This window comes from Sphaeramia orbicularis, chromosome 9 (assembly GCF_902148855.1).
Source record: "Sphaeramia orbicularis chromosome 9, fSphaOr1.1, whole genome shotgun sequence".
NCBI classification, from domain to species: Eukaryota; Metazoa; Chordata; class Actinopteri; order Kurtiformes; family Apogonidae; genus Sphaeramia; species Sphaeramia orbicularis.
The window spans coordinates 39,740,019-39,767,451 of NC_043965.1; the positions used below are offsets into that span (position 1 = coordinate 39,740,019).

The following is a 27,433-nucleotide window of genomic DNA, read 5'->3' on the forward strand; positions in this document are numbered from 1 at the left end:
CTCACCACAAACACATTAAGGGTTAAAGGGTTAAGCAGACACAGTATGGAAAGGTGATTGTTTATATCATGGCTGAACTACTTATTACCTGTTTATGGCTTTGCACTAGTTCTTCTATTCTGATCTGCAAATAGTAAAAGGCAGAGCAAAAACAATAAGGTTGAATTGAATCGAATGTAATTAAATCCAAATTTACAATATTGACTGATTTGAGAATTACTGCTGACTATAGTAAACTACATTTATACTAAGTTGTGATGCCTCTTTTGTTGCACATTTAAACTTTTCTCCTTAATTAGCTTAATGAACATGTTTATGGCTGAGGAGAACATTTGGCTTTCATAAATTAACTTAATTCTTCAAAAACAAGTCAAGCATGTAGAGATGTACACATTCAACACGGCACAGGAAATAGTCAATACTAATTTTGTTGTCTAATTAAACTGATTCTAATTACACTGTGAAATAAGATGAACTGACTCATTTTGATAGATTTTTGTTGAAAAGATGGAGAAAGTGTTGAGACATGACATAGTTTATTAACCTCAAAGATTGTGTTAAGTGAAGGTTTGGTTAATCACTTCAACTTTCAACGACTCTAAATCTAAAAGTACTTACAATTTCCAATGACGTCAAATCAGTCCTATTAATCTGAGTCTATTGATTTAATTCATCTCCTGTTTCACAAGTTCGATTGTCAGAATTTGGCTGTTTATGCAAGGCACAAAATCCCCAACTCATTTTCTGATCATACGATAAGTGTGTGCTGAAGCGCAATAACACCTGATGTGTGGCTGATAAAATGGAAATAACAGCCACATAGACAAAAGGTATTTCAGTGTCTGTGGAATCATTAATTCTTATTTGATTTGGCAGGTTAAAGAGTACTCGTTCTCTTTTCTGACACATAAAGAAGGCAGGCTGAGGTGGAGGGAGGCCTGCTTAGATCCATAAATTAACACAAATCATAACACTGAATATTACATGTGTGTTTGCTCTGCTTCTATAACAGTCAACCTGTTCTCTGATGGAAAAAGGTCAGTCAGTTTTAATTCCACTTTAAGTCCGACACTAACATCTTTATTTCTAAAGCATCGAGGAATCATGATCGTTGTATTAGTGGCGAGACAGTTCACTTTTACTTCAGACCACTTTGATGGAAAGAGACTGGTCTTATTTCAATTCACTTCATTCAATTAAAAAAAAACAAAACTATTCGTCCCCAAGGAGCGAGTAAACCCTTTAACCCCTGACGAGTCTGTGGTGAGCATTCTGAACATAGACTATGATTAATAGACATAGATAGTCATCAGAGGTGATTTCTCATAGACTGCAAGCGAAGCTCGGCTTCCCCTAAAATTACAAAAATTAAATGGTCAAATATGTACAGTTGTGTTGACATTTCATTGACTACAAATGTGTTAGAACATGTTCATCTCACAGATGAGTTCGTTCGACTCGATGTTGTTAACTTCTCATATATTCCTGTTGCGCTGTTTTCTCATTCGATCTCTGCTCAGTGCATTTGCCCGTAGATGCTCAGTGTCCATGCACTTCAATGGGACTGAGTGGAACAGTTTTTTTCATTGCCTCAAAACTGGACGGTAATTGGATAAATGCCATGATGTTGTCCCGCCCCCGGACGCTTGGCGTCTCTGGGGGTGAATGGAGCTGTGGGTGGACCTCAGCTGGGCTGGACACCGGGCTTCCACGTGCTGATTGGAGGATCAGTCAAAAGACTGAATCCCGTTTGATTGACAGCTATTTTGAGATCTACTCCTTCACTTGACAGAGTTCAGTTTAATACCGTCGCACATTCTGCTTTGAAATTGAGAGAGAAACCACTATGACATTACTTGTTCATTTCTTGCATTGTAAATAAAACAGTCATTGTACTTCCTTGTTTCAATTTAACATAATTTCAACATTTTCTTGTTTCAGTTATATAATTCAATCATTTCTTGTTCGAGTTTAATATTGTTAACTGTTGTCACTAGTGGGAACAATTGGAGCTACATCAGCAGGTGTAGAAAGGAGCTTCTCATGTTTAAAAAGGCTGAAATCTTACACCCACAGCACAGTGGGCCAAGGCCGTCTAAGCAGCCCAGCTCTGCTGGCCATTGAGAGGACACTGGTCAAATCCCTGGAAAAGATGCCTACTTGGTACGATAAGGTCACTGACCATTTTCTTACAAAGGAACAGAGGGCCGAATTTATGTTTAAATAACTTGACAATTTTTTTGATGTAAGCCGACAATGAGCTTCCCCTCTCTGAAGGACGAGCAGCCGCCACTGATAGACATACTTTGTCATTAAGATTTGCATCAAAATGAAATTACGATGCAACAGCTCAGTGCACAACAGGAACAATGACAACAATGTCTTTATATAGAGGGATAAAAATACATATGAAAAATGAAAACAGAAAAACTTTTGAATAAAGGATAAATAAGAATAAATATCTAAATATATTCTAAAATATTGCACAGTCCAAAAACCGTGAGACAGTGTCTCATGGCAGTAAGGCACAGAGGTCATGGTGTAGCAGTCCTGTGTAGGGGCATGTGGTGAGGAAATGGAAAGGTTATGATGAGTTGAGCAGTCTTATGGCATACGGGAAGAAACTGTTTTTGAACCTGGTTGTGGACAAGAATTTCACAGCTTCACTTTGGTAAAAAAAAAAAAAAAAAAATATCCCACCAAGGAATCTATTTAATGTAAAAAAAAAAATCTATAAACCTAACTTGTTCTTTGTTGGAAAATGACCTAAATCTCTGTATGATGGCTTTATTTTATAATTTATAAAGCATAATGATGACTTTGTAGATATTTCATTTGTTTTATGAGTATTTTAATGGCCAATTAAAACACACACACACACACACACACATATGAGACCTCTTAAATACGCCAAGTGTTATAATAATTTTGGCCTCCACTATACATAAATTTGATCATGTATTTTACCATTTAAAAAAAGCCCTTCTGTATTATCTGTATCATCCAGATGTTTGTCCTCTCTTTTACACTTCATGGTCTGATTGCCATAGACTTCCACAAAGCTCTGATTGAGGTTATGTGTGTGCATCATCCGTCCAGCCTCAGTTCCTGATGTAGACTTCAGGGAACTGAGACACCCTTCGAGGTGTTGTGAGCTGAGCCTGATTTCTGGGTCACAATCAAGCATCGAGGTATCAAAATATGGAAGTGGGAAAAGTTTTGCAATCGCCTCATGTAACCCAATGCCCACTGCAACAGACAAAAGTGTTGTGTCGTCAGAACCTGGCATTCAAAGCAATAAAGTCCATAATAGTTTTTTTTGTTTTTTTGGTGTTATTCTTGTTATTCAAGTGGCCTGAAAGGAAATAAGAATTCTATAAACTTCTGCCGATGTGTTTGGGCATTTGAAAGACTACCATGTGACTTTTTCAAATCCGTGACATGATTGAGAGGCAAGGGATGTTGTTTTTGGTTCAGTTTGTTTGATTGTTAATTCTCTAGCAGCAAAACTATTGGTTGAATTCATACCAAATTGGGTTTATTTATTTATTTATTTATTTATTAGGGACAGTGCATATTAATGAACATCTACAACAATTGCAGCTGTAAATATGCCAGATTGTAGCAGTGGTGCTAGTGTTTATAGATTGCCAGTGATCCAGAATAGATGTCATTACATTTTGGGAAAAATAAGTCAAAGTTCAAATTTTTCATGAATTCTGAAAATCTTTTTTTTTTTTCCCCTATTTACTTATAATTGGCAAAGTTTCAAATGTCTGTTGCAGCAAAACTATTAGTTGAATTTATACCAAATTGGGATTATAGATTGCCAGTGACATATGTCATTACATTTCAGGAACAGTAGGTCACAGTTCAAATTCTGTATGATTTAAAAAAAAAAAATTCCCATTTACTTACAATGGGCAAAATATGTGAGGGGGCCACTTATTTATTCCTTTTTTTGTTTTTTCTGTTTTAAAACACATGGCTTTCAACAAGGTGAGAGAGAAACAGTGTCTTAATTCTCTGTATGTAATGTACATTTAGTGAACTGACAATAAAGAATCTTTGAACCCTGAATCTCTGACATTGTGACTGACAGCTGTAACTACAAATGGGTGATCTATTCAGTCTGGTGTAACTCCTGTTCTCTATGGTTTTACGTGGAACTGTAGAAACATGTCATCCCTTCTCACCAACAGCATAGAACGTTGTCAGGTCATCTATCTCCTGCAGTTTTCACCAGTCATGTTTAGCTTTTCCTGATTAGAATAGAACTCCTCTAACTTCATATCATCTACTGTATTTCCACAGTTTACCCCATGGGAGCTTAATAAAGCATCAATTGATTCCACTGTCAAAATAATGACCTACAGAGCAGTGCTTCTGCCAAGGCAAGGCTTCTTTTATTCAAAACTATGTGATTTAGAGATAAAATATATTACATTTGCTCTCGCGTAACATTTTAACATCACTAAGTATTTCTTTGTTATGAAAGGTTGGGCTGGAAGGAGCCAGACGTCAGCATGCATTTGTAAGCAGATGTGATCTCCTTCCAATATCTTTGTGTATGTGTGTGTGTGTGTGTGTGTGTGTGTGTGATAGAATGATTGTGTATTCTGAATGACTTACAGAGGTATTTGCTGCCAATCTGCAAAAAGGATGTAAACAACAGTGCAGCTTTGTAGACACCACTGAATCTAAAACTTGTTACAAAAAAAGCACAGCCACCAGTGATCAATGCTGATGCCTGCTCCCATGTGTAAAGCCTACATGAATAATAAATGTAGTGTGCATGATATGTGAATAATAAACATTAATCTGCAGTAATGACTTGAGCCAATTATGTGTTAGTATGTCACATAAACATGTATGTGTGTGAGTTAGATGATTATTATCTGTAAACTGAATAACTATTTCCAACTTTTTTCTAGTGGCTTCTTTTTATTTTAATGTATAATGCATGTTACTGTGCCATATGGCCTAGTGTGTAATATAATAAATAACCTTGACATACAGTTTAAAGGCGGACGCTCATCGGCTGCGACAAAAATCAGCAACAAAGAGACAAAAGAAACACAGAGACAATGAAAAGCTGATGTTTTGACAGCATTTCCAGGACGGCTTTGACTTACACTGCAGCAGCCCAGACCATTGGGTTTTTCAAAACTTACTCTTTGAAATCTGAAATGGTGGAAATATCTGAAAAAGGAGCACAAAAGGCAAGAGACATTGAGCAAAGAAGGAAAAAGGAAAAGACAGTGAAGAAACCATCACATCTGTCAAATCAGGACGGAGGAGGATGTTTTACCGATGTCTAAAGAGGAAAACAAAGATGACAGCACAATGTATGATGGGTATTAGTCAGCAGCCATGTGGTTCTTGTCTTGGTTGTTTTAAAGTTTGGTGTTTGGCCTGGTGCCCATGACCACTGCCTGCACTATTACACCTCTGTGAATGCAGAAAATCAAGGCTTTCCTCTTGTTAACTCTTTATAAGGCACTCATAGAAATACTCTGAAATTCACTGTGTTATTGGAGGACCTAACAAGACTTTAGTGGTTTTCTGAAAATTAAAAAAAAAAAGAAAAAAAAAAAAGAAAGTATTGTTAGGTAGAAAATCAAGGTCACTGAAGTTACCATATCTGGTTCCTTAAGTGGCAAATAAATAAATAAATCCCAGAAGTAAATATAAACAAGTGGTTCCAGGCACAACAAACCCCACCCCTCACATGTATTGTAGCTTATTTTGGCATCGATCCAGCTGATGTCATCATGTCTATGCATGTGCTGATGTCAGCATATCAATGGCCTCTATATATGTGCAAAGTTTGAAGTAAATTGAAACAAAATTGATGTTTTTATAGACATTTCAAATTTTGCCCATTATAAGTAAATGGGAGAAAATGAGAGAAATTTTTTTTTAAAATTTTTTACAAAATTTTTAATTTGACCCACTTTTTCCAAAATGTAATGACATCTATTCTGGGTCACTAGCAATCTACAGGGGTTGGACAAAATAATGGAAACACCTTAAAAAATCAACAAAATATAATTTAATATGGTGTAGGTCCGCCTTTTGCGGCAATTACAGCCTCAATTCTCCGAGGTATTGATTCATACAACTTGTGAATTGTTTCTAAAGGAATTTTAAGCCATTCTTCAGTTAGAATACCCTCCAACTCTTTTAGAGACGATGGCGGTGGAAATCGACGTCTTACTTGAATCTCTAAAACTGACCATAAATGCTCAATAATGTTGAGGTCTGGGGACTGTGCCGGCCATACGAGATGCTCAACTTCATTAGAATGTTCCTCATGCCATTCTTTAACAATTCTAGCTGTATGGATTGGGGCATTATCATCTTGAGGTGAAGGTGTTTCCATTATTTTGTCCAACCCCTGTATAAACCCAATATGGTATGAATTCAACCAATAGTTTTGCTGCTACAGACACTTTAAAATTTCACCCATTATACGTAAATGGGGGGGGGGTTTGAAAATTCATAAAAAATTTGAACTTTGATTAACAAACAAACAAACAAATAAACAGAACCAAAACCAGTACCTCTTGCCTCTCCTTTGGGGGTGGGGTAAAAATACAAGAAAAACACATGGTGAAAGGAACATATATTTTAGGACTGTTGCTGTCACTGTCTTGTGATGTATGCAGAAATGACCAAAAATAGTCACTTGCCTGATAAAGCTTTAAACAATCTCTCTGCAAAAATACTGTAAATCACGGGTGTAAAACATATGGCCTGTGGGTCAAAACTGGCCCACCAAACGTTCCAATCCAGCCTGTGGGAGTAATTTTCAAAATGCACATTTTTTATTGAAAACAATGTCAACAGTCAATGCTGTCAAACTCATTTTTGCTCCATTTGATCACAAGTGGGTCAGACCAGTAAAATAATAAAAGGATAACCTGTAAATAATGACGACTCCAAATTCCATACTGCAATATTTTAAAAATATTATGCCTGTTACTAAATATCTTATGTATTTGTAGATCCACTGTCATCTGTGATGCACATATACAAATGAGAAGTTGATACATAATATTATTAAAATTGCATGTATTTTCTTGAGAAGTGTCAGATTGTTGAAATTATGCATTACTTTTTGCGAAAAAAGTGTTTGTAAATGTAAACACTTTAACATTTTTATAATTTAATTTGATTTTTTTTGCACTAAAACAAGGGAAACAAATTGAAATTGTCAATATTTCTAGGCTATTTTTCTATTATTTTACTGCTCTGGCCTATTTGAGGTCATATTGGGCTGTATGTGGCCCCTGAAGGAAAATGAGTTCTACACATTTGCTGTATATTCTGTTATTGGAAAGAACTTTGAGAGGATGGAGGAGTTAAGATGCAGTCATCAGTACACACTGTATGAGAAATGCTTTTTTTTTTTTCGTCTCTTAACCCATAAAGACCCTAACAGCCACAATGACCTTAAGCATCTACTGATCTAAAATGTTTAATAACTCATGATCCACTAATCCTATCAGTACATACAAATAATAGGTGTAAAATACAGTTTGTCATCTTTTCATGGTCATCAGATATGACCCATTTGGACATTCAGAGGCTCCGTAGTTACCATGGAAACACCGTCATCTTCAACAACATTGATTCAACAGTAAAACCCATGGAGTTGGATCAATGACAGTTGATTGAAACACTTGGTTTATGCTCGGTTAATGATAGATTTTGCTGAAAAAGTCACTTTTTCTTCAGTTTTCTTTGTTTCTGATATGATACCCCTCAACTTTAATCTGAACTTTTATGAACATCTACATGATCAGTAAATTAAATATGGGAATTTACCTAATCTTCATTTAAAAAAAAAAAAAAAAAAATACAGAGGATTATGTCATAATAAATTGTGATAAATCACTTCAGAAATGTTAAATATAGAGGAAAAAAAATATGTTGGAACTGCCACAAAAGTAACACTGGGTCTTTATGGGTTAAACTCAAACTGATGATACTTTATTGAAGGATAAGTGTTTGGCTCCGGTGGTTCTCTTTAATACAGGTGAAAAGTCTCACATATCAAGTGGCAAACATGCACAAAAACCTTGTTCGCAGTAGTGCATCTCAGCAGTGGAATCAAGTACTTGCTCAAAAGCCGATATGAAAATGTTTATTACAGAGGGATTAGTGGTATAATGTCTGTTTGTTGCTGAAGCCTCGCTGACAAATCACCTGTTTCAGAAATATAATTAAACAGCAATGAGAGTTATGATTTCATGTGTCAAACATAGTGATGAAGCTTCACCCTCACCTTGTTCTACGACGAGATGACTTCTTTTTCCTGCTGGTTTTGTGCATGATTGAGTCGCAACAGGAAGCAGAGGTGCAGGTGGAGGGCGCCTACATGATTATAAAATAGAATTGGATCTCTTTCTGAGTCTGAATGGGGCTTATCACAAGAGTAGTAGAGAGGAGAGTTGAGTGGAGAGAGTGAAATTAATATATAGCAGCTGCAATAGGAGGAATTTTTTCAGCTGTAAATGTCTGAATCTAGGAGACTAAACTTTACCATTTAGTTCATCCTATATTGTGGTGGAATGTACGTATGAGTTTATTCACCCCTTATTCACAAGGAGGACCCCTCATGTACGAAAAGCACAAGGCTAAAGTGTAGGAATAAAAGACAGTGAGTGTTACATAAAATAATGACATGACGGACAATGACATGATTCTACAGAAATGAGAACAAGGTTAACCCTTTATCCAGCAAGTGACTATTTTTGGTCATTTCCGCAAACATTAACCCATAAAGAACCAGTGCTACTTTTCTGTCACTTCAAAAATTAATTATTTTTGTGTGATTTATCATCATTTATAATAATATCATCCTCTGTATTTTGCATTTTTCTCTGTAAATCATGTATTTTCCTTATTTAATTTACTATATTTAATTTAGATGTTCATGAAAACTCACAGTAAATTCAAAGGTTGTTATATCCAAACTGAGAAAACGGAAGAAAAAGTGACTTTTTCAGCAAATATAACATTAACTGAGTATAAAACAAGTGTCTCCATCCACTGCCACTGATCCAACTCCATGGGTTTTTCTGGTGAATCAGTCTTGTAGAAGATGACGGTGTTTCCGTGGTAACTATGGAACCTCTGAATGTCCAAATGGGTTATATCTGATGACCATGAAAAGATGACAAATTGAATTTTACACCTTCTGATTTCAACATCCATATTAGCAACACTACTGATGATGTGTCCCAAAATGTACATCCTTCCCGTGTCTAAGATACAGCTCCCAACGTCATGTCTCGTGTTTCATGATTCGTTAGTGGTACATCCACTGTTGGTGCTTATATTTGTAGTGATAGTACGTCATGTAGTGATAGTATGTCCACTGTTAATACATGTATTTGTTGTAGTAGTATTAACTGTCATGGACATTTGTTCTGGTTGTTGGTGGTTGTGTCAGCACCAGTGTAACAGTCAATTATTTCGCAGCAATTTGGGTATGTATATGATATTGTGTATTATTATAATTACACAAAATCTGTTCATTTTATTTTCATTTCTTTTGGTTGGTACCTGACATTGTGGGCCTCCAGGTCAGTGTGTGGAACTTTTGGTTTGCGTCTGTTCCCCAGTGAGCAATTTACAGTGTGACACTGCACGCTATAACCAGAGTTTTCGCGCCTTTGCCTCTTCCCTTTTGTTCTGGATTTCCATGGGAGAGGTAAGCAGCCGTACAGTCTGAGAAGTTTTTTTGGTTTAGCCTCTGTTAATTTTTTTTTTTTTTTAAATGAACTGGCCAGTTCAGGCTGTATGAGGTGCTTATAATGTACTTAAACACATTTCTTTATCATTTGGTTTGTGCAGGAGTATGTTTTACGGGGGTCACTGACTGGAGGTTTTTGTGTTTTGTCGCTTTTGTCAGGAAAAACAATAAACGGAGACTGCCTCCAAAGTTATACGTGTGGGTCTCGTCATTAAAAAAACAGAACACAACACAGAGTCCGACACCACTGGTTACACCAGCTGATCTACTTTTTGATAGTTCTGGGTCAGTTATCTTTGCATCTACTGCATCCAACACTCTCTCTCTCTCTCTCTCCCTCCTCCTTTACCCTCTATCTCTAACCCCAACTGGTCCTGTCTGACGTCCATCCTCCAGGAGTCAGGGTCTGCTCCAGGTTTCTGCCTGTTAAAAGAAAGCTTTTCCTTCCACTGTCACCACTCACAAGTGTTTGCTTCTGGAGGATTCTGTTGGGTTTCTGTAAATTGGCTTCAGAGTCTGGTTCCACCTGGCTCTATATGTAAAGTGTCATGAGATAACTTTTGTTATGATTTGGAGCTATATAAACTAGAAGCACTCGGAGAGCGCAGACCTCCGCCAAGGCTGATCAGTGCCCCCCCCCCCCCCCGTGGGCCCCCCCACGCCAAGGAGGTTATGTTTTTGCCAGGGTTTGTTTGTCTGTCTGTCTGTTTGTCTGTCCGTTAGTGTGCAACATAACTCAAAAAGTTATGGACAGATTTTGATGAAATTTTCTGGTCTGCGCCCCCCCTGTGGGCTCCCCCACCCCCGATCACCACCAAAATTTAATCATTTCTTCCTTATCCCATTTCCAACAAACCCTGAAAATTTCATCAAAATCTGTCCATAACTTTTTGAGTTATGTTGCACACTAACGGACAGACAAACAGACAAACAAACAAACCCTGGCAAAAACATAACCTCCTTGGCGGAGGTAATAAAATTTGATTTGATTTGATTTGGATGTTTGGCTCTTTATGGGTTAAATATGGGGCCAATTCCATACCTCACTGAGGTCCAGAAGCATGTTGGTTGTTATAACACTATACAGTGATTTAAAGAGATTTTATAGACATTTTGAAGCGTTAAATAGTGAATATGGGTGATTTTTGTCAGTTTATGACCTAATAACAGTTGTTTTATTGCATGTGTTTACTTTTTAGCAAGTGCTGCTCAGTTGTTTTATGGCAAGAGGAGGGGGACTGTTGCCACAGCAACCAATGAGGAGGTAGATGACGATGTCCAATAACACACTAAGGTTGAAATTTTGAATTTCAGAGTATTTCAATGAGTGGCCTGTAAAGGGTTAAAATCAGCTGACAAGTGGTCAAAACATTCTGAGATAAGGAAGGAGATGTCTAGAGTCCCTTTCTATCAAAAGGGGGAAAAAAATCACAACATGTAAGGTGGGGGGTGGGGGGGTGTTCTGGTCATGTGCACCAGTGTGAGACAAAACACTTCTCGGATGCATGTGGTTCGATAGCCAAAGGGTGGACTGTGACACTAGATCTAGATAGTGAAGGATGTTCTGTGTGTTGTGTCTGTGTGACCACATTAAAACAAGCAGTTTAAAGTGAGGTAAGAAGTACATAAGTTATATAGTGATATAAACTTGCCTAGTTAGATAGGAATTACAGAAGATTAGAATTAGAGTTAAAATTAAACAAATGTCAGATATGAATTGCGAAAGTGATCTGGTTTTGACAGTTACACAAGTAATATAATTTTGATGCCATAGGAACTGTGTTAAAAAAATTTTAAGAAACAGAAGATTCCTAAGATAATACTGGTTTACAATTTATTTGTTTATTTATTTTCTTAAATTATCTGCCTCAGAGATTAAATGTGCTAAACCTCACATAGTTTATTAAGATGAATTGGAAAACAAATGACAAAAGTACTAGTTGGTCGATGCTTTCAATGTAAACTACCATTATTATTATTACCTCGCCCCCCGAAGGGGATACAAGGGGTATTGTTTTTGATTTGGTTTGTTACCTCCACCAAGGAGGTTATGTTTTTGCTGGCATTGGTTTGTCTGTCTGTCTGTCTGTCTGTCTGTCCGTGCGCAAGATAACTCGAAAAGTTATGGACGGATTGGGATGAAAATTTCAGGAAATGTTGATACTGGTCAGGGAACAAATGATTAAATTTTGGTGATGATCGGGTGGGGGTCGGGGGGGCACTGATCTGCCTTGGCGGAGGTCTGCGCTCTACGAGTGCTTTTCTAGTTTGTTTCTTTGTTTGTTTGTTAACACTTTAGCAGCAAAACTATTGATTGAATTCATACCAAATCGGGTTTATAGATTGCCAGTGACCCAGAATAGATGTCATTACATTTTGGGAAAAGTAGGTCAGAGTTCAAATTTTTTATGATTTTTTAAAAAAAATCTTCCCCATTTACTCATAATGGGAAAAATAATGTGCAAGGGGTGGGGTTTGTTGTGCCTGGCACCACTTGCTTTTTATTGTCCTTTGCACTACGTTTATGCATGCACATTTGTCTTGCACTGTATTCTGTTGCTGCCTTGACCAGTGAATTTCCCTGTTGTCAGATCAATAAAGTCTCATCTCATCTAATCTATGTGATAAAGCGTTTTTCCACATATATATTGATTTATGTCAATTTATACAATACATTTATAAATCTTCCTGTATAAAGAACCTGAAAAGTGAATGCATTGTAATGTGCTGACAGTGTTTTGAAACCCCTTCTCGCATTAATTCACACAATTTTGCATTTTAACCCCAGACTGTATCTTGGATGCTACAGCCAACCATCATTTTTTACCTATTTTTCTTTATTTGTGACTCTAACTTGGTAAAGTTTCAGTACTTCTACTCTGGAAGCATTTTACTGGTCTACCAGTGTTATATTTTACTGTATACAAGGAAAGATTTTTATTTCTTATGTAATTGTTGTAAACATAATATGCTAATTTTGTGGAGGCAGAATTGGTGGACTGTGCCACTAAAAGCAATACAGATGATGAGGAGGAAGCATATGAGGGAAGAAAGAAAGGTAAAGAAAGTGAAATATACTTCCATCGAAAAAGTAAAACTATATTTTATTTATATTTGTATGTATTAACCATGTAAAAAATGTAATATTTTTATCATTAAAAATATTATTAAAATGTAAACGATGGCTTGCACCTTACTCATTAATCTTGCACAAAATCTATTTTCATCAAAATATGAATTCATGCCTGCACAGTGTTATATTGCTGACGGGCATGAAGAGACTGGGAAATGTGTGAATGGAGAACAGGTGAGTACAAGTGGAAACAGGCCAAAGGAGTGAAAGTGCAAGGAGGAGGTGTGTTTAGGAGGATAGAAAAGACGACAGATGAGACACAAAGACACACAAGGAGGCAAATAATGCAGACCTTTTAGGGAATATCCATACTATTTCATGACATGAACATCCTGAATTACCATCCAGAACACAGTTTTAAAACTCATTTATCATCACCAATGTAACCTCTATAGTTTGTGGTTGAATAAATACTTTTGGGAAACAAAAAATCCAACAAATTCACAGAGATGTTAATTAGTTCAGGACTAATGTTAATCAAAAGACCTCTGCATTTTCTGAAATAGGTGGAATTTTAGTTTACAAATTACAAACATGGTTCAGTTGAATGAGTTTAAGGTAACAGACAACCCATGCAATTATTACAAATGACCTGGAAACCACAGTAGTCCAGTGCAAACAGGGCTTTAAGCAACTCTGATTTAATTTATAATCTCCTGCCCCCTTACCCCATCCTCTCGCCCCCTTACCCCTTCCTTAAACCGACCCTAAATTCCTGCACAAAACACAAAATTGCCGTACATATCAAGAATAGAAGATCCATTTTGCAGCAGCGTTTCAGCAGCAGCGTTACTCCCAAAACTGTCTATATCCTCCTGTAAAAGTCACCTCTGGAGACAAATAAACAGATAAATTACACCTTTACAAACAGGTAGAGGGTTATGTTTTTGCTGGCCTTGATCATCTATTGGATCTTTTTCACAGTTTATTCCAAGGCCTTCATGGTGTCAGCATCACCCTGTCTAGGACCCTGAGGTGTCATTTCTCCTGTCTTTGAGAATATGACACAGTCCAGCCGTCAGGGCAGCTTCGATCGACACACACAGTCACAGATGTCAGCGGTAACTGGAACCCAAAAACACAGAAAATATATTTTGTCATCAGTCTAACTTCACTTCTGCTGACATTAAACCCTTGCGGATTCCTTTACTTCCCTCTGGGGGCCCTCGGACCAAAATTGTGCATGTAAACAACTGCTACAAAATCATCAAGATGTTTCTGCTTTTTTACCTCCACCAGGAGGTATTGTGATCGCTTTGCTTTGTGTGTTTGCGTGCGTGTTTGTTTGTTTGTTTGTTAGCAAGATAACTGAAAAGTTATGGATGGATTCTCATGAAATTTTCAGGAAATGTTGATACTGGCACAAGGAAGAAATGATTAAATTTTGGTGGTGATCGGGGTGGGGGTGGGGGGCACAGGGGCCCACTGATCTGCCTTGGCAGAGGTCTGCGCTCTCCGAGTGCTTTTCTTGTTTCTCCATAAATCTCCAAAACCACTTCATCTCTACTCCAAACAACCAAAAACAAAAAAACTAGAAGCACTCGGACAGCACAGACCTCCGCCAAGGCAGATCAGTGCCCCGGATTTGGATGAAAATTTGAGGAAATGTTGATACTGGCCCAAAGAACAAATGATTCAATTTTGGTGGTGATCGGGGGTGGGGGGGGTGGGGGCACTGATCTGCCTTGGCGGAGGTCTGCGCTGTCTTTTGTGGAAAAGCACTCGTAGAGCACAGACCTCTGCCAAGGCAGATCATTGCACCCCCGATCACCACCAAAATTTAGTCATTTGTTCCTTGTGCCAGTATCAACATGTCCTGAAATTTTCATCCAAATCCGTCCATAACTTTTTGAGTTATCTTGCACACAAACAGACAGACGAACAGACACACCAATGCCGGCAAAAACATAACCTCCTTGGTGGAGGTTAAAATACTGATTTATGATGATTTTTACAAGTTTTTTTTCTGGAGATTTCTGCCTTAAAACCCCTTTAGCCCTATCAGCCCGCGGGCGGACCAATAGGGCTAAAATATTATATTAATATTCATCTACTATAAAAATATAATAAATCAAGACAATGGATGTTTTTTTCAACTTTTGCTCAAAGTTTAGACCCTAATGTTAATAAAAGTACATCAAAAGTGTATTTTAGTGCAAACTTTAATGTTCAAGCATGGTTTTTAATCTTTGTGGGGTGAAATATACGCTATTAAAAATCTCCAACACGAACAATTAATTTATGCATATCATCGTCAATCCAGCCGAAAAAAAACAGGCGAGGATAAAAAATTCTATTTTCTCTTTTAGTTTGTTACAGTTTACTCAGGCATAGTAATAGATACAATATTTCAGACAATGGGAATAGATTCTGTGAGGTCTCTAAATGTCCATAGACACCAAGAACATCCATATGAACCTTATTATTATAAGTATTATAAGTAATTCTTCATTTACTTTGGGTATGTCTTTTTTGGTGTTTTTCCCCTGAAAATATGGTCAGGGTTAAACAGGTTAAGACTTTCCAGAGGGTGCAAAAAGTCACATGAGACTAACCCATAAAGACCCACATAAACAGTCACCAAAACAGTAATAATTTCTCAACCACTAATCCTATCAATACATATAAATAACTGGTGTAAAATGCAGTTTGTCATCTTTTCATGGTCATCAGATCAGAAGTTCAGAGGCTCCATAGTGAATGTGGAAACACCATCATCTTCTACAACACTGCAACAAACCCATGGAGTTTGAAAAAGGACAGTGGATGGAGACTAGTTTCTACATTCAGTTAGAGATATCTTTGCTGAAAAACTAACTTTTTCTTCAGTTTTCTCTGTTTCTGATGTAATTAATGTCAACTTTAATCTGAGGATTTATGAATGTCTACCTCAAGGGTGTCCAACCCTAGTCCTTGAGGGCTGGTATCCTGCATAATGTAGATCAGGGGTATTCAGATCTGGTCCTTGAGGGCCAGTATCCTGCATGTTGTAGATATTTCCCTCTTCCAGCACACCTGGAGGCCATTACATCATTTTCAGGCTTCTGCAGATCGAGCATGATGATGAGCTGATCATTAATTGAACCAGGTGTGCTGGAAGAGGGAAATATCTACAACATGCAGGATACCGGCCCTCGAGGACTGGATTTGAATATCCCGGTTTTAGAAGTTTCCCTCTTCCAACACACATGACAGTCGTTATCAGGCTTCTGCAGAGCCTGATGATAGGATTATCATTTGAATCAGGTGTGTTGGAAGAGGGATACATCTAAAACGTGCAGGATAGTAGCTCTCGAGAACCAGGACTGGACATCCCTGGTCTACATGATCAGTAAATTAAATGTAGGGAAATGCATGATTTTCACTGTAAATACGCAAAATACAGAGGAAAATGTTATTATCACCTAAATATACCACAATCCGTGTGGTTAATAAACTATTTTATGTCTCAACATTTTCTCCATCTTTCCAACGAAAATCTATCAAAATGAGTCAGTTCATTTTATTTCACAGTGTAATTAGAATCAATTTAATTAGTAAAGTAATTAGTATTGACTGTTTTCTGTGCCGTGTTGAATGTGTACATCTCTACATGCTTGACTTGTTTTTGAAGAATAAAGTTAATATATGAAAGCCAAATGTTCTCCTCAGTCATAAACATGTTCATTAAGCTAATTAAGGAGAAAAGTTTAAATGTGCAGTGAAGGAGGCATCACAAATTAGTGTAAAGGTAGTTTACTATAGTCAACAGTAATTCTCAAGTCAGTCAATATTGTAAATTTGGATTAAATTACATTCGATTCAATTCAGTCTTGTTTTTGCTCTGCCTTTTACTATTTGCAGATCAGAATAGAATAAAAACTAATGTCAAGCCATAAACGGGTAATAGGTAGTTCAGGCATGGTGTAAACCAGGGGTGTCAAACTCATTTTAATTCAGGGGCCACATTCGGCTAAATCTGATCTGAAGTGAGCTGAACCAGAAAAATAATAATATAATATAGAAATAATGTCAACTCCAAACTTTCTCTATATTTTACAGTGAAAAAAGTAAAATTACATTATGAAAATGTTTACATCTACAGACTATCCTTTCAGACAATGTGAATAACATGAACAATCTGATTTTTTTTTTTTTTTTTAATTTTAACACTATTATGCTTTGGTTAATCATTTCCACATGTACACTATAACTTACAGATCACAGTGGATCTACAAATACACATAATATTAAGTAACAGGTGGAATATTATTAAAATTGCACTTCTCTTAAGATATTTCAGGTTGTTCATATTTGTTCAGGTTATTCAGATATTTTGCAAAATTATACTTTGTTTTAATCTAACTCAGGGGTGTCAAACTCATTTTAGTTCAGTTCCACATACAGACTAATATGAAGTAAAGTGGGCCGGACCAGTAAAATACTATAAATAATAGGATAAGAACTGATAAATGATGTAACTCCAAAGTTTTTTTCTATGTTTTTGAGTGAAAAAAGTAAAATTCCATATTGAAAATGTTTACATCTATGAACGTACTTGAACATAACATGAACAAATATGAACCTGAAAATTCTTAAGAAAAATAAGTGCAATTTTAACAATATTACACCTTAGTTTATCATTTATACATGTGCATCACAACTTAGAGATCACAGTGGATCTACAAATACACAAAACATTTAGTAACAGGCAGAATATTGGTAGAATTCCACATACTTCTCCTAAGAAATTTCACGTTGTTCACATTTTTTGTAAAAGGCTAGCCTGTAAATGTAAATATATTTGTGTAATTTTACTTTTTTTTTAACACTACAACAAAGAGAAAAATTTGTAGTTGTCATTATTTATAGGTTATTATGATAGTATTGTACTGGTCTGACCCACTTGAGATTGAATTGACCTAAAATGATTCTAACATCCTCGATTGTTAATATCTTCAGTGTAATTTTTGCATTTCACAGATTTATCCCAAGGGCCGGATTAGACCCCTTGGCGGGCCGGATTTGGCCCCCGGGCCGCATGTTTGACACCTGTGGTGTAAACAATCACCTTTCCATACTGTGTTTGCTTAACCCTTTACATGATCAGTAAATCAAATGTAGGAAAATACATGATTTTCACTGTAAATATGCAAAATACAGAGGGAAATTTTATAATAAATGGAAATAAATTAAGAAAGGTTGAAAGGTTAACTAGAGAGAAAAATTCATTTAGGAACTGCAACAAAAGTAGCACTGGGTCTTTATGGGTTAAAAAAAAAAGCTTTAACAGTCAGAAAATCAAAAGAAAATGACAAAAATGTACAAAATGGACCTGAGAAGTCCCTAAATGAAAATGAAAAGAATAAAATCAGTACTTTTACTTTTCCCTAAGTATGTTTTACATTCATGTCTGTACTTGTACTTGAATAAAACACTTGTGACCTCTGATAAAACCTGCGCTGGTACTATATGGGGGAGGTCCAGTGGGGCCAGTTGACAATGTGACACATTAACTGTTATTAGGGTTTGCTGTGCGGGGGGAATCAAAATCTAAACTCTTCATTACAGGCCTGTTGTTCAGACTGATGACCACTGATTACTATATTTAACAAGATTGTAACAGAAGTGCCTCAAATAACAGTTATTTCCCACAGACATACAAATGACTTCAGCTCAAATTGGACTCCAAAGAAACAGGAGGGTATTGAAAATGTAATCATGTCCTGAATTAGCTTTTGCCTTTTGTACTTGTATATATTTTCAGCTCATTTTCAGCCTGTCATGGGTGGAAATAGGAGAAAACTGAGGAAATTACTTTCTATTCTGTTCTTTTCTGTTCTGTTCTGTCAAAATAGGCAGTTTCAACCTTAGACACTTTTGATTAGTGTGAAACCTTTTTTTGGTTTAGGGACCACATACAGCCCAATAAGATCTGTATGGGCCAGAGCAGTGAAATAAGAACATAATAAGATATAAATAATAATAATATTTTAGACTGAAAAAGTTTATTCCTCAAAAAATGTGAAAAATCATGAACAAACTGAAATTTCTCATGAAAAATGAACATTTGTAAAATATTATGCCTGTTTATCATTTATTTACGCTGTGCATTTACAGATCACAGTGGATCTACAAACACACACAGGGGTGGACTGGGACAAAAAACAAAACAAAACAATCAATCCTAGCATTTTGGACCAGACCAGCCCACCACATTCGATAATACACACCTTTTCAGTCTTTTTGGTCTCTTGAATGTGTACACCAACTGTGCAACTCTTTAAAACCACGTACCTTAAGACATGTAATGAGTTAATGGGAATCAGTGAGAGTGAACACATCCAATAGTTCCAAGTGTCATTTATTAACACTACAACAATGTACAGGGTGTCCCATAAGTCTCCATACATAGGAGACATAATACATTCCATACATATATGGTTCTAACATGTATTTCTTTATATTTCTTCTTTATAGTTCCTCAGCAGTGGAGGACACGCATTGAAATGTGTTCCCGACAAAATGGCAGTCATATAGAGCATATTATATAAATAAAAGTGGTTTATGTCAAGAAACGTTTATTTTTCCTATGTATGGAGACTTATGGGACACCCTGTATACTCCATCACAATAATGAATCTTAAAGCAACATTCATCCTAGAGAGAGAGAGAGAGAGAGAGAGAAAAGGCAGAATATTGTTAGAATTGCACTTCTCTTGATAAATTTCAGGTTGATCATGTTATTCATGATTTTGTGAATGGATAGTTTGTAAATGTAAATATTTTCATGTAATTTTACTCTTTTACACTAAATCAGACAAAAGATAAAAATTTGGAGTTGGGTGCTTCTATGAAACTGGCTACATTTTGGTACTTGGCACTTTACCAGCTTTTTAGAACCAATAATAAAAGAGAAATGTAGACATATTTTCCCCCAGGATGTACCTAATGATGACCTCAAATAAATGCAATAAATAAATAAATACTCTTGCTCTGAGCCATCCCAAAATTACTGTATTTTTAATAAAATATTGGGGCCAACAATAGGACCAAAATTGGGACATGAAAAACTACCTTGGTGTCTGTGCATTTGATCTGGACCACATGGCTGGACATGGTCTTATATATCGCTATAAATAAAGACACTTAAATTTGACAATCCCAGTGGTTTTTCTAATCCAGACATGCAAGTTTTTCATGAATCTCAGTCTCATTCCAGGTTTTGCATGTAACCCATCGTGTCCACTTGTGTTACATGCAGAACCTGCCCAGTTAAATGCATATAAATCACGAATGATTTTGCAACAGCGGTCATTTTTGTGAAACACCCTGCCTTACATAATTAGTTCAATTCCCAAAATGTACTTGTGAGAGAATAAATAGATATTCAAAAAAATAATAGCGTGTGATTTTCGTGTCCTTTTTATTGTTACATGTGGATTTTTGTATTAAATATAATGTAAAAAAATATATATAAAAATGTGTTTTATCTGAAAAAATAGTTTGTTTTATCTCACTAAGTGCTTATTTTTAAAATAGACCAAAGTGCTTCCAAACTTGCTTCATAACATTAGTCTACATCTGGTTTGAATTTTTAGCCCCCATGTCGTATTTTTAGGGACCAGTTTCATAGAAGCACCCAGTTGTCATTATCTCTACATAACTGTGATAATATTTTACTCGTCCAACCTACTTGAGATTATATTGGGCTGAATGTGGCCCCTGAACAAAAATGATTTTGACACCCTCGACTCCTAATATTATCAGTGTAAGTTTTATATTTCACAGCTTCATCCTGCGGACCAGATTGGACCTGTTGTCGGGCCAGTTTTGGCCCATGAGCCATATGTTTGACACCCCTGCTAATGATAAAATGTGGCTATTTACCTATATTGACGAGCAGAAATAATTTGGATTAAAAAAATAACTTAACTGGTTTTAAGCAGCTATGGAAACTTAATAAAGACAAAATTATGTTCAAGAACTTAAAGTAGTAAAGTAGAAATGATAAAAAGGTAAAACTATATAGTTTGCCGGACAGATTTTGTATAAATTACATGTTTTCTTGTAGTCGACCACATTTTTAAGAACAGCACTCTTCAGTTCATATCTGCATCTATAAAATGATGTATTTTATAGTTTCTATCCATTCTGTACATACATTCATTAATTCATCCAGCCCTTATTGTGTCTTAAAGTACAGTGACATGACTCAGTTAAACAATGGTGACAATAAAAAAAAACCCAGTAAAAAGGCAATTCATTAAAACAATAAAAACCTTGCGGAATAATTGAAGCAATTAAAATGTAAAGCAAATGAATCATTAAAATGAATATTAAATTGCCCCAGAGATAAGAATGAAGGGTGTTATTCCAGGTTGCAGCTGCACAAAGAATAAAGCGTAATTTTCTAAGTGCAGTATAAATAGCTGGCACTTGCAATGTAAAGTAATCATAGGAGGGCGTTCAATACATTTAAAGGCAGGAGGGGTAAATTATGTTAAAGTCTACAACACATAAAGTACATAAATATACATTCATATATATAGAAGACCAGCTGAACACACTGAGTGTTCATCACACACAACAGACACTCATCACAATGTGGCAGAAAGGAAGAAGAATCAAATAATCATGCATCCAATGGAAATGAAAGTGGGATTATTGGAATTGTGTGTTTTTCCCCAAATCAATCATGGCTGAATCGAATTGGAATTTTCAGTCACACTCAAAACAATGCACGTTCTTGAATGATTACCTTTAATTAATCAACACTCTAGTGGTAAAAAGAATAAGAACTACAAAAAATACTCAGACATACATACATACACACATACATACATAGATTACATTATAAATGCTTTAAATCACATACAACTGTATTTTTTTTTTTATTATCATACACTAATAAAATGAATACAATTTAACCACACTAATGTGACCACTGTTGGAACCAAAGCAAAGAGTTCACTTTCATAAACTTGTCCTGTGTAGCTTTTTTTTTTTTTAATACTATTTCTCATATATAAATAGAAAATAACACATTAATAAGAAGTTTATAAGATAACATAATCAAGAAATAATTATCTTTTTTGTATTATGAAGATAGATAGATAGATAGATAGATAGATAGATAGATAGATAGATAGATAGATAGATAGATAGATAGATAGATAGATAGATAGATAGATAGATAGATAGATAGATAGATAGATAGATAGATACATAGATAGATATTGTCTCCAGCATGTCAGGATTATGAGTTATTGTGTATTTGCACAATAATGGTAAAATTCACTAATAGGTTTGACATCAAGCCTAATGAAGAATAAACCAAAGTAGCAGAGTCCATCAGCTTGACTCCAAAATATGTCAGATAGTTTGGTTGTGACAGTTTTACAGCTGAACAGTAATCACCTCTGTATTTGGGTTGAAGCTGTCACGTCTGCTTCCTGATCTGAGGCCATATCTTGTTCATTTTTACACCACGTATTGTAATGACCCATGTGTGTATTTCAGCTATTTTTCTTTTTTTTAACTCTTATGCCCTCCTTAAATTTACTACCCTCAAGTTACGTTCATGGCAAATATGTTGTTATGCCCCGGCCTAGGGGTTTACCAGGACGTACATAATACGTTGTCCCCTCCCAGCTCCCAAACACACAAATCAGTCAAAACTAAAGTTCACAGTATTTATTTTTAACTAATGAAGGGTTAGGGGTGGGTGCGGCTAAAACAACAAACAAAAGTCTTCTTCAAAGTTCAAAACTAAATTTCCTAATCCAAAATAAATGCAAGAAATAAAATACAGCAAACTAACCTAAACTCCCTATAAAAAATAGGAGAAAACGTGAAAATAAAAGAGCCGTCCTCCCCTACCAGACAGAGGATCGAATTACAAAAACTCTATTTACAACTATCTACAAATACGAATTCTCACACGAAGGCACGAAGACTGACGACCACACACAGGAACACAGTTGGGAGCTGGCAGCAGACAGAGAGAGAGCAGTTGGATCCAGGGCCATTTTTAAAGGGGCCGGGCAATCACGCTCCACCAATCCGCAGCTTCACCTACATGAAACAAGACAGACACAGAAAGGGCACAGCACCCCTACAGGACTGGGGGGAGAACACACACACTATACAGAGAACATATATATGTAAGGGTAGAGACTGCGATCTGGTAGGATCGGCGATTCTACCAGTAGAGACTCCGATCGTAGTCTCTACCAGTAGAAACTCCGATCAGAGTCTCTACTGGTAGAAACTCCAATCCTGCCAGTAGAAGGGTTAGGGTTAGGGTTTGGACAATAAACAATAAAGCACATTTACAAAAGGAACTAAGAACTGGAATGAGATTATTAAGTACTCATATTGGTACTCGGTATCAGCAAGTACTCAAATGTAAGTACTCGTACTTGTTCGCGGTCTGGAAAAAAGTGGTATCGGTGCATCCCTAGTTTTCAGGATTTTAACCCTTTAAATGCCAGTTTAATCATTTGAATTTTGAGTGATTTATTGTCAAAAAAAACAAAAACAAAACACACAGACAAAAAATGTAATATTTTTCAAATAATATATAGTAGGCAGATGGAACATTGGTGGTGATTAGAGCCTTGAACATGTCAAAGATTAGCAAAAAAAAAATTGATTTGATTGCATTAGTATTTTTCCTGTAGTGTCAGATACTCCCTTCGGTCACCCTTGTGGACAAAAATGCCCCACTGACTTCCATTAGAACCACGTGTTTTTTTTTTAATCTCACTGCCATTACACTTCATAACCATGCATTCTCCAATATCAACATTTTACTTAGAAGAAAACAAGTAATATTTGACATTTTTACTGTATTTCATCACTTTCAATAATCAGTCTGTCCATCAACAAGATGTGTAAAAGTGGCGACAGAAATATTATAAATGTGTACGAGTGATGGACTGTTTATGATGCAAATATGAGATTTATATCAGAGTTTGCCAGTTAATTAATGAGCTGTGCTTAGTGTGAATCAGTGCTACACCTTGCGTCAGTTATTCACTGATATAGTCAGAATTGTATCCACTGTTGTCCTGCTAAAATGTCAGTTGTGAACCGTTATTTTGTGAATGATGGATGATGAAGATTGACTGTTAACATGAGTGTTAGTCAGTGAATGGACCACCTGCAGCTAAGTAATTGGTGAGTGTGTGTGTGTGTATGTGTGTGTGTGTGTGCGTGCGCATGTGTGTGTGTTTTAAATGGCCATTAAAATACTCATAAAACAAATGAAATATCTACAAAGCCATCATTATGCTTTACAAACCAAGAAATAAAGCCATCATACAGAGATTTAGGTCATTTTCCAACAAAAAACAAGTTAGGTTTATTGATTTTTTTTTTTACATTAAATAGATTCCTTGGTGGGATTTTTTTTTTTTTTCAAAGTGAAGCTGTGAAATTCTTGTCCACAACCAGGTTCAAAAACAGTTTCTTCCCGTATGTTGTTCTGATCTGTTTTGCAGCACAGAAGACAGTAAAAGTCTTTTAAATAAACTCATGCTTGGCTGGAAGTCCTCTGTGTGCAACAGTTAGTTAAGGTAGGGCAATGACAGCTACTTTTAGGTTTGGGCATTTTTTTTTCTCTTCTGAACAAAAAATAAACTGCTACCTACAGAATTCCATTTCTGTAACAGGACCCAGATTGTGTCCAGGGAGAAAGCCGTCCTGGCAACATATTAAGTATTAATGGAAGAACATTCCTATTATGTAAGTTTCCCACTGTGCCAGTTGTCATGTTTTACAGAACTCACAAGCTATCAGACAGCTGTATGCCGATCACCTACGGCGGCAAAAACAACTGTCAGATCTGGACATACAGTTAAAAAAAAAAAAAAAAAAAGATGGAAGACCTCACACTGGAGTCTGAAATAAAGAGGAGAACACTGAGAAAACTGGACCTCAAAATAAAAAAAACTTGAATGGGAGGTTAGTTATACCCAGGGTGTGATTTGTTGGGGGGGACGGGGGGATCAACACCCCCACTGGTTTTTACATCCCCACTTCTGCTCAAGGAATTTCATCCTCGGGGGGGGGGGGACAAGTGTCCAACTGAAAAAACAGGCAGGTTGTGACAGTTTTCTTCCACCTATATCCTCCATTACTGGCACTGACGTTCATCTGAACCAAACTGTCAGCAGTCTCAGAATTCGCAAACGTCCTCATGCACTGGGGCGCCATAACGGGGGGGTAAACGTGACAAATTCATGGGGCCCAGCATTTCTGGGGGGCCCATAGAGCAGTGGAGGGGGTCCAGTGGATACAGGTTAGAAGTTGTGAAAATTTTGTGTAAGATCTGTTGTGTAATAGAGGAATAGAACCCAGGAGTTGGACGTTGAAAGTATGGAAAGTTTCACTTTTGTTTCATGCCAGCGTTAGTTACGTTAGTTATGGGCTGCACCCCCATGTATAAGACTGCCCCCCCCCCCCACACACACACACACACACACACTCCAACAAAAAAAAATACAAGTAGACTCACTCGGAGAGCGCAGACCTCCGCCAAGGCTGATCAGTGGGCCCCCCGTGGACTCTCCCACCCCCCACCCCCGATCACCACCAGAATTTAATCATTTGTTCCTTGTGCCAGTATCAACATTTCCTGAAATTTTCATCCAAATCCGTCCATAACTTTTTGAGTTATCTTGCACACAAACAGACAGACAAACAAACCAACACCGACAAAAACATAACCTCCTTAGCGGAGGTAAAAACATCCCCCTATGTTTTTTTTGACAAATCGCGCCCTGGTTATGCCTTCAATGCACTGTATGCTGACTGTAACACAAATAACACCTTAATCATTATTCTCCTTTCCTCCCCCAGCTCCAAGACGTTGTGATATCTTTGTGACATAAAAATTAAAATCCAAGGTCAAATGTAATTTTGGTGATGTCAGTCCGCTCCAGTGTGACCGCTGGCTCCTCCCTCTCCATCCATCCTCCACCTTCTGACTCACCTGTGGTGCATTGCAGTCAAGCCTATTTAAGGCTTGGTCCTACAGCTGTGCAGCGCTGGATCATTGTCGTTTTCACCCTCTCCATAACATTGACTCCTTCATCCTGCTGCGGACTCGGACTGTCATCTCCTTCCTCAGGTTTTGTGTTTTGTCATCACCATTATTGTTCTTGTGTTAATAAATCCATCTTTCTCCCTTCAGCATCAAGCACTTGAATCCAATCATTCACACCCCTCATGAAAGGTGGTGTCTGTTTGTTTAATATATGCACAGTTAGGGCCACCATAGAGATGACACTAGGCACAGAGTCTGGAATTTCCATCTGTCATCCTACCTAAGTGCTATGATTGGTTGGAAGTTGAAAGACTGGCTAGAAGAAAGGCACCTACTGTACCCTAAAGTGCAATTTCCCAGATATATCAAAAGACCTTATAATAAAAAGTGAGTAGAGGGAACAGTTTAAGTAATTATCTATTCTTTAAGGTAGTAGGTATCATGATGACTTAAAAAAAAGGTATCATGAAAACTAAATAACCTTTTGCAGCTTGTGAGGTGTGAGGGTGCGAAGGTGTTCTTCATAAAGTCAAGTGAGCCAGTAGCCTAAATAAAGGGCCAAAATGGTGTGCCCCATCCTGCTCTAACAGTGGTTTGCCCATTCCTGCAAGATGTTATGGAAGAAAAAGCGGTCCTGCTCAGGAGAACCTTCAGGCGAGAGAGGGTCTTAAGGGACCGGTTGGACCCACTGGCCTTCCCTGATGACCACGTATATGAACGATACAGGTTTTCAGCAGATTTCATCAGGTATCTGTGCAGACTGATGGGTCCCAGGATCCAACACCACACAGCAAGGAGCCATGCGCTGAGTGTCACAGATGGTTTGTGTGGCCTTGTACTTTTTTGCAAGTGGAGGCTTCCTGTACTCAGTGGGGGATGCAGAACTACTAAAAAAGGCCACAATATAGAGTGTGTGTCTGGCTATTAAAGCACTCTCAGATATCTTCTTGTCCTTCCCTGGCCACAGAAGACTCCACAGCATCAAAGAGGAGTTTTATAGGATTGCAGGTAACAGAAACTACAAATTACAGGACAACTGTTAACAGTCATTGTAGGATCCTCATTGCTTTGTTACAGGTTTCCCCAGTGTCATTGGTGCATTGGACTGCACACACATCAAGATAAGTCCCCCCTCAGGTGCCCATGAGGCCGATTTTGTGAGTAGGAAATCCTTTCACAGCATTAATGTTCAGGTGAAAATGACTTGTTGATATTGTCAGATAGTAAGAAAAATAGTATAGTATAAATAAGTAGTGTTTGCTGACCATGCTACTGATTTTTAAACATGGTTTTGTATCTGTCTGATCAATTCTTCATTTGTTTGTTTCAATAAACCATTTGTGAAACTCGACCCCTGTGCTCTCTGACATCTGGGCCAAGTCGAGAAGGATGTTGGATGTTTCAGGAGCAGGACCACTGCAAAGGTAGGTTCTATGAATTGATTAGTTTCTTTAAAGATGCTAGTGTTGTTTGTGGTTCTGCTGCTTTGACAATTTAATGA

The 27,433-nt window shown here is 37.0% G+C and overlaps 1 pseudogene; it reads left to right on the forward strand.

Moving 5' to 3' along the window:
• LOC115426223 (putative nuclease HARBI1) overlaps nucleotides 1–27,143 on the forward strand; it is a 39,438-nt pseudogene extending 12,295 nt beyond the window's left edge.
• Nucleotides 27,144–27,433: the final 290 nt, after the last annotated feature.